Source organism: Arachis duranensis, chromosome 10, assembly GCF_000817695.3.
Source record: "Arachis duranensis cultivar V14167 chromosome 10, aradu.V14167.gnm2.J7QH, whole genome shotgun sequence".
NCBI lineage: Eukaryota > Viridiplantae > Streptophyta > Magnoliopsida > Fabales > Fabaceae > Arachis > Arachis duranensis.
Genome location: NC_029781.3, coordinates 37,364,019 through 37,372,065, shown reverse-complemented (window position 1 = coordinate 37,372,065; position 8,047 = coordinate 37,364,019).

The window sequence follows — 8,047 nt, the reverse complement described above, 5'->3', positions numbered from 1 at the left end:
GCGTTCATAGGTGAGAATGATGATGAGTGTCACAGATCATCACATTCATCAAGTTGAAGTGCAAAGAATATCTTAGAACAGGAATAAATCGAATTGAATAGAAAATAGTAGTAATTGCATTGAAACTCGAGGTACAGCAGAGCTCCACACCCTTAATCTATGGTGTGTAGAAACTCCACCGTTGAAAATACATAAATGACGAAGGTTCAGGCATGGCTAAATGGCCAGCCCCCAAAACGTGATCAATAGTCTCCTAAGATGGATAATAAAATAAAACTGAGACCAAAGATGAAAATACAATAGTAAAAAGTTCTATTTATACTAAACTAGTTACTAGGGTTTACAGAAGTAAGTAATTGATGCATAAATCCATTTCCGGGGCCCACTTGGTGTGTGCTTGGGCTGAGCTTGATCTATCCATGAGCTGAGGCTTCTCTTGGAGTTTAACGCCAAGTTGTAATGTGTTTTGGGTGTTCAACTCTAGTTCGTGACGTGTTTCTGGCGTTTGACTCCAGAATGCAGCATGAAACTGGCGTTGAGCGCCAGTTTACGTCATCTAATCACGAATGAAGTATGGACTATTATATATTTCTGGAAAGCTTTGGATATCTACTTTCTAATGCCATTGAGAGCGCGCCATTTGGAGTTCTGTAGCTCCAGAAAATATATTTTGAGTGTAGGGAGGTCAGATTCCAACAGCATCAGCAGTCCTTTGTCAGCCTCCTTATCAAAGTTTTTCTCAGGTGCCTCAATTTCAGCCAGAAATTACCTGAAATCACAGAAAAACACACAAACTCATAGTAAAATCCAGAAATGTGAATTTAGCATAAAAACTAATGAAAACATCCCTAAAAGTAACTAGATCATACTAAAAACTACATAAAAACAATGCCAAAAAGCGTATAAATTATCCGCCCATCAACAGCCATGTCTGCGGTGAAAGAGGACTCGGGAGTGCTCAGAAAGATGTAGTGGGACATAATCTGTGCCCATACTTGAGCCTCCAAGGTCAGTGTTGAAGCCAATATTCTCTTAGGTCAGGATCGATGGTATTCATAAATCCATCTGCTGCTAGTATGGAAAACATCTGTTCACAGTAGCAGTTAATGAACTGCGCAGTGTCCCTTGCTGGAAAGGTTTTCTCTTTTTCATCGACCTTAATTATCCTCTTGATTCACTTTGTTGAGGGCTTTACAGCTGTTGAAGATGGCTTTGCCATTAGTGCTCTTTTTGTTCCTTTCCTTGCTGTTGGTTTGGGAGTAGCTTTCTCTTTATCCTTCTTGGTGGCATCCTAAAAGGGAAAAGGTAAGTACTTTAAAACTTCAAGGATTACAGCAAGGAAGAGAGTAGGATACATGATAATCAATGCACGGTAAAGAAGGATGTCGTTAACACATGGTCATGACTACATGTGATCAGTTCATCAATGGAAACATAGCAAGTGCATGTGATGGCAATTAAATGCAAGATGTTTATTAGCATGCCGGCAAAGGCATGAGTAGCATAGATCAAGCATTAAATGTCCAAATTATATTATCAACTCTTTCAAACTAACAATCTGTTTGTATTTGACAATTATATTTAATCAATAAAATATAAAAGTGGTTTTGTGAAAAATAGGCAGTAGAATAGAATAATTGAAAATAATGCATAATGTCATACGGGCTTTTTCACAAACACTTAGCATGCGTGGTAAATATGTTATTGAAAACATTAAAGTGAACATGTGCAAGCAACCCTTTTTAAGAAATATTAATTGTCAAGCAATTCCTCAATACACTCACAAGCAAGATATAGAAGAAAATAATCACCCAATTAAATATCTAACACCAATCAAAAGAATAGAAAGGAAAAAAAGAAAGAAAAAGAAAACATAGATAATGAAAAAGAAAAAGGAAGAAGGAAACATCAAAAGAAAAAGAATATTGGAAAAGAAAAGAACCATGATAATGGGGGTGAAAAAAAAAGGGAGGAGAGAGTGAAAAGTGAGAAAGAATAAAGAAGGAAGAATGGAGAAAAAAGAAATAAGAAGGGATAAGAGAAATTACGATTGGGGAAGAAAAGATAAGATATCTGGCACTGATCTGGATAAGCCGTGCGTTGCATGTTACGCGGACGCGTGGGACAAACGGTCGCGTGGTTTGTGATAACTTTAGGTGACGCAGACGCGTGACCTGATTTGTGCTATTGGCGCGAAAGCAGCACCGCGCATGCACAAGTCTCTGAATTATACGCACATTGCCAAAATTTAGTGTGACGCGTGCGCGTGGGTGACGCGGACGCGTGAATGGCCTTGATTTGAATAATGACGTGGACGCGTGGGGCACGCGTTCACGTGATGAGGCTTGTGCTTCCAGCACAATTCCAGCCCCATTCCATCAGAACTTTCTGCCAGACACTTATTTACGTCGATATCGTAGGGTCATGCGTGCGCGTGAGTGACGCGCACGTGTGAGAGGCTAATTTTGCAAGTGACGCGGACGCATAGGGACGCGTTCGCGTGGGCGTGTTTGTGCCTATGGCATGCCTCCAGCCAAGCTCTCGCATAACTTTCTGATTCTTTTCTTCTAGTTACGAAAGCACATATGACGCGTACGCATCAGCGACGCTTGTGCGTCGCGTGCTCTTTCCCCTTTTTTTTCTTAAGAAAAATGCGAATGCAGATGCAGAATGCAGGTGAATATGAAGAAATTATGAAAGAATACTAGTAAAAATAAAATAAAATAAGATTAAGAATAAAAAGGAACGATCATACCATGGTGGATTGTCTCCCACCTAGCACTTTGCTTTTATGTCCTTATGTTGGACGGTTTTTAGGCTCATTCTGCTTCTGTTGGCAGGTCTTCCAGAAGGAAGACCTCTAGCTCTTTGTGATCCTTCATCTTCTCACCATGATAAAACTTTAGGCAGTGTCCATTGACCTTAATGAATATGGAGCTAGAAGGATGACGCAGGTGAAAAACTCCGTATGGCTCTGCCTTTTCTACTCTGTAGGGGCCTTTCCATCTTGATCTCAGTTTGCCTGGCATAAGCCTCATTCTGGATTTGTAAAGAAGAACTAACTCCCCTGGTATAAATTCTCTCCTTTTTATGTGCTTGTCATGGACGGCCTTCATCTTTTCCTTGTATCGCCTGGAGTTGTCATATGCTTCTAGGCGAAGGTTCTCTAATTCTGCTACTTGCAGCTTCCTTTCAGCACCAGCTTCCATAAAATTCATGTTGCATTCCTTTACAGCCCAAAAGGCCTTGTGTTCTACTTCTACTGGAAGGTGGCAAGCCTTATTGTACACTAAGCGGAAGGGGCTCATCCCAATAGGTGTCTTGTACGCTGTTCGATATGCCCATAGCGCATATTGTAACCTGGCACTCCAGTCCTTCCTTTGGGGCTTTACTATCTTCTCCAGAATACGTTTAATCTCTCTGTTAGATACCTCTGCTTGCCCATTGGTCTGGGGATGATAAGTTGTTGCTACTTTGTGAACAATCCCATGCTTCTTCAGTAATCCTATTAGTCTCCTGTTATAAAAGTGAGTGCCTTGATTGCGCACGATTGCTTGTGGTGATCCAAAGCGACAGATAATATGGTTTCTAACAAAGGAAACAACAGTGTTAGCATCATCAGTATGGACAGGAATTGCTTCCACCAATTTAGAAACATAATCTACAGCTAACAGTATATAAAGGTAACCATTAGAGTTTGGAAATGGACCCATGAAGTCAATGCCCCAAACATAAAAAAATTTCACATAAAAGCATAATCTGTTGAGGCATTTTATCCCTCTTGGATATATTACCAAACCTTTGGCATGGGGAACAAGATTTACAAAAGATATCAGCATCTTTAAAAAGAGTAGGTCACCAGAATCCACAGTCTAAAATTTTTCTAGCTGTTCTTTGAAGGCCAAAATGTCTTCCACTCTCAGAGGAGTGGCAAGCCTCTAAAATGGACTGGAATTCTGATTGGGTACACACTTTCTAATTACCTGGTCAGCACCACGCCTCCATAAATATGGATCATCCCATATATAATATTTGGACTCACTTTTCAGCTTGTCTCTTTGATGCTTAATAAGATTGGGAGGGAAAGTATGGCTAACTAGATAATTAGCTACAAGGGCATACCAATGAGCTATTTCAGATATTGCATGCAAGTTATCAAATAGGAAAGCATCATTGATAGGAGTGAGCTCATCCTTAATATGCTCAAGGCGACTCAAGTGGTCTGCCACTAAATTCTGGTTACCACTCCTATCCTTAATTTCTGAGTCAAATTCTTGCAGCAACAGTATCCAACATATAAACCTTGGTTTGGACTCTTTTTTAGCTAATAAATATTTTAGAGCTACATGGTCCGAGTACACTACTACCTTAGTACCAAGTAAATAGGCTCAGAATTTATCCAAAGCAAAAATAATAGCAAGAAGCTCCTTTTCAGTAGTAGTGTAATTAGACTGAGCAGCATCTAAGGTCTTAGACACATAATCTATTACGAAAGGATCCTTACCGTCGTGCTGAGCTAGTGCTGCTCTTACTGTATGGTTGGTGGCATCACACATATTCTCAAAATGCTGGCTTTAGTCTGGTCCTCTCACAATTGGAGCTTGAGTCAGGGCGATCTTCAGCTTATCAAATGCTTGCATGCAATCCTCACTGAACTGAAACTCAATATCTTTCTGCAGTAGTCTGGATAAAGGTAATGCTACCTTACTGAAGTCCTTAATAAATCTCCTGTAGTAACCTGCATGGCAAAGGAACGAAAGGACTTCCCTCACAGAGGATGGGTAAGACAAACTAGAAATTACATCTACCTTTGCTGGGTCTATAGAAATAGCAGTATGAGAGACAACATGTCTTAGAACAATCCCTTGTTTTACCATAAAATAATACTTTTCAATTCAATACAAGGTTTGAACTAACACACCTGTCTAATACTTTGTCTAAATTATCTAAGCAAAGGCTAAAGAAATCACCATATATGCTAAAATCATCCATAAAAACCTCCATACAGCTCTCAATGAGATCAGAGAAAAGACTCATCATGCACCTTTGGAAAGTAGCTGGTGCATTACACAAGCCAAAAGGCATTCTCTTGTAAGCATAAGGCCCAAATAGACATGTAAAAGTAGTCTTTTCCTGATCCTCAAGAGCTATATGAATTTGAAAATAGCCTGTATAACCATCTAAAAAGTAGTAATGGGATTTACCTGACAAGCGATCAAGCATTTGATCAATAAATGGAAGGGGGTAATGATCCTTGCGAGTAGCTTGGTTGAGACGCCTGTAATCAATACAAACTCTCCATGAATTCTGCACTCTAGTTGTCAAGAGCTCTCCATGCTCATTCTTTACTATTGTGACTCCAGACTTCTTGGGCACTACTTGGACTGGACTGACCCATTCACTATCTGAGATGGGGTAGATAATATCTGCTTCAAGTAGCCTGGTCACTTCTTTCTTGACAACTTCTAAGATGGTGGGATTCAATCTTCTCCGGGGTTGACGGACAGGCTTTGATCCCTTTTCTAAGAATATTCTGTGCTCATAAACTTGAGGGCTGATGCCTACTATATCCGCCAAGCTCCACCCAATTGCTTTTTTGTGTTGTCTCAGCACACTGAGCAGTTGCTCCTCCTGTTGGGAAGTGAGTTCCCTTGCAATGATAACTGGGAACTTCTGATTATCCTCAAGGTAAGCATACTTGAGGTGTGGAGGAAGGGGCTTCAATTATGATCTTTGCTCATGGCTAGGCTCTGGATTATCCTGGGTTATTGATAATGCCAAAGTGTCCTCATTATGTTCAGAGGGTGTCCCCCACACTTGGACGTTGCTCCAAGTGTTTCTCTTCTACTTCTTCTTGGTGAACTTCAGCTACAGTTTCATCAATGATGTCGCACTGGAAGATGGAATGATCTTCTGGAGGGTGCTTCATAGCTTCATTCAAACTAAAACTCATTATTCTTCCATCTATCTCAAAAGAGTATGTTCCTGAGAATGCATCTAGCTTGAACTTCGAAGTCTTCAGGAATGGTCTTCCAAGCAGGATTGATGACGGTCTTCCTGAGTCATTAGGGGACATTTCCATGATATAGAAGTGATAAACCCCAATTTTATGGTTTATCTTGTGCTTAATTTGGGGGTTTTTGTCAATATTTCTTGCACTTATTCACAAGAAATGCATGGTTTGTGTTCACTTCCTAATATTGCTCCATGATGGAAAACATGCTTATTTTGCCTTAGAATTGATATATTTTGATCCTCTCCATTGCCATTCGATACCATGATGTATTTGTTGAGTGATTCTAGAATTAATAGGGTAAGAATGGCCTAGAAAAAAGAAAGAAAGCATGCACAAGAGGAAAGAACATGAAGATTTAGATTTTGGGAACTTCAGCACCGACGCGCACGCGCACTTCACGCGCACGGATGTGGATAGCTAGAAGCAGCGCGCAAGGATGGACGCATCCGGGCAGGCCAGAGAATTCCAACCAACGCGCACACGCACTTGGCGCGTACGCATGGATCACAAAAGCAATTGGCGCGCACGCACGCATGGCGCGCACACGCGGGACTCATTAAAGGAAATCGTGCCTGGCGATTTCTGAGGTTCATTAGGCCTAATTTCAAGCTGTTTCTTCCGGGATAAAGACCCAAGGATGCAAGGGAGAAGGGGGATCAATCATTTTTACACTAAGACACATTTTCTAGTTTTTGGTTCTTTATTTTTCTGGAGAGAGAAACCATTGTTCTTCTCTAGATCTAGCTTTAATTTAATCTTCCCTTGTTGAGTTCTGAATCGGATCTTGTTAATTACTAATTTTGATTGTTTAATTTGAATCTCTTAGTATAATTTTTCTTAGATCTTGTGTTAGTTTCATGGATTCTTGTCAGTTGTTACTTTATACCCATTGCATGAATGTTGTGAATCTTAGTTTATTGATGTTACATTGATGATTTCTATGATTAATGGTGTTGTTTGAGTGATTGTATGTGATATTTGTTAGTGGTTATTTGTTAATTTCAATCCAATTGCAATTTGAACATGTCTTTTGTTAATGCTTACTGTTCCGAGGGTTACCTGAAACGAGTAGCTCGGACGTCTTGGTGAGGCCCGAGGTGGGGGTCAGGGACCCGAGCTTGATATGTGGAGTGGTTGGTGGTTGTACCTGCAATGACACTCCGATGCTTAAGTTAGCATGGGTCCAAGCAGATATTGAGTAGAATTAGAGTATGAGTTATACCTGGGTGCTCCAGTGTATTTATAATAGTTGGCCGTGATCTTCCCTGGATAAGATATTCTTATCTTATCTTATCTTTTGGGAGTTTTATCTCTATCTTTGTGGAATCGCCTTTCCTAGGCCTTTTCGGCCTTTAGGTTTTGGGCTGCGTTCCTTTTGATGGGCCTCCTTTAGCTTTTGCTATCCGAGGTCCGACCTCAGGTGTGGGCCTTGGGACGAGGTCGGACCTTTCATGGATTTTGCCGATTTGGAGGAGCTCGGTCAGGGTATGAACAGTGCCCCTGCCCGAGTTCGTCCTTTTTGAGAGGTTGAGCTCGGGCATAGTAGTTTTTCAAATTTCAAAAGGTGGCCGTTCCTGCATTTATTGCATTTTACCGTTTCTCCTCGATTTCCGTTCGGGCTTTGGTGAAGGTACTATTTATTTGCCCCTCTCCTCCTTTTCTTTGTTTATTCTGTTCCCTTCCTGTTTTCTGAGTTTTCGCCATCTCTTTTTCGAGCATCGCTTTCTTCTTTTCTCTTTTGTTCTTCTTCCTCGAATCTTTCTGTGCATTTTTCCGGGGTTTCCTCTGCGCCGCCGTTCTGTTCTCCTTGCTTCGGAGCTCGTCGTCCTCGTTTCTTTTTTCCAGGTTTGTTCCCATCTCTTTTCTTGTGCACATATGCTTCTATTTCTTTTGTGTGGCTCTTTGTTTGTTTCTTTTTCCCTATGCCTGGGTTGCCCCGAAAAGAGGCGCCGCCAGTTGTTTGTACATGGGGGGACTCTTTTTTGTTCTCTGGTATTTTGCTCCGGGTTGCTGTATTTTCTTCTAAAAGAT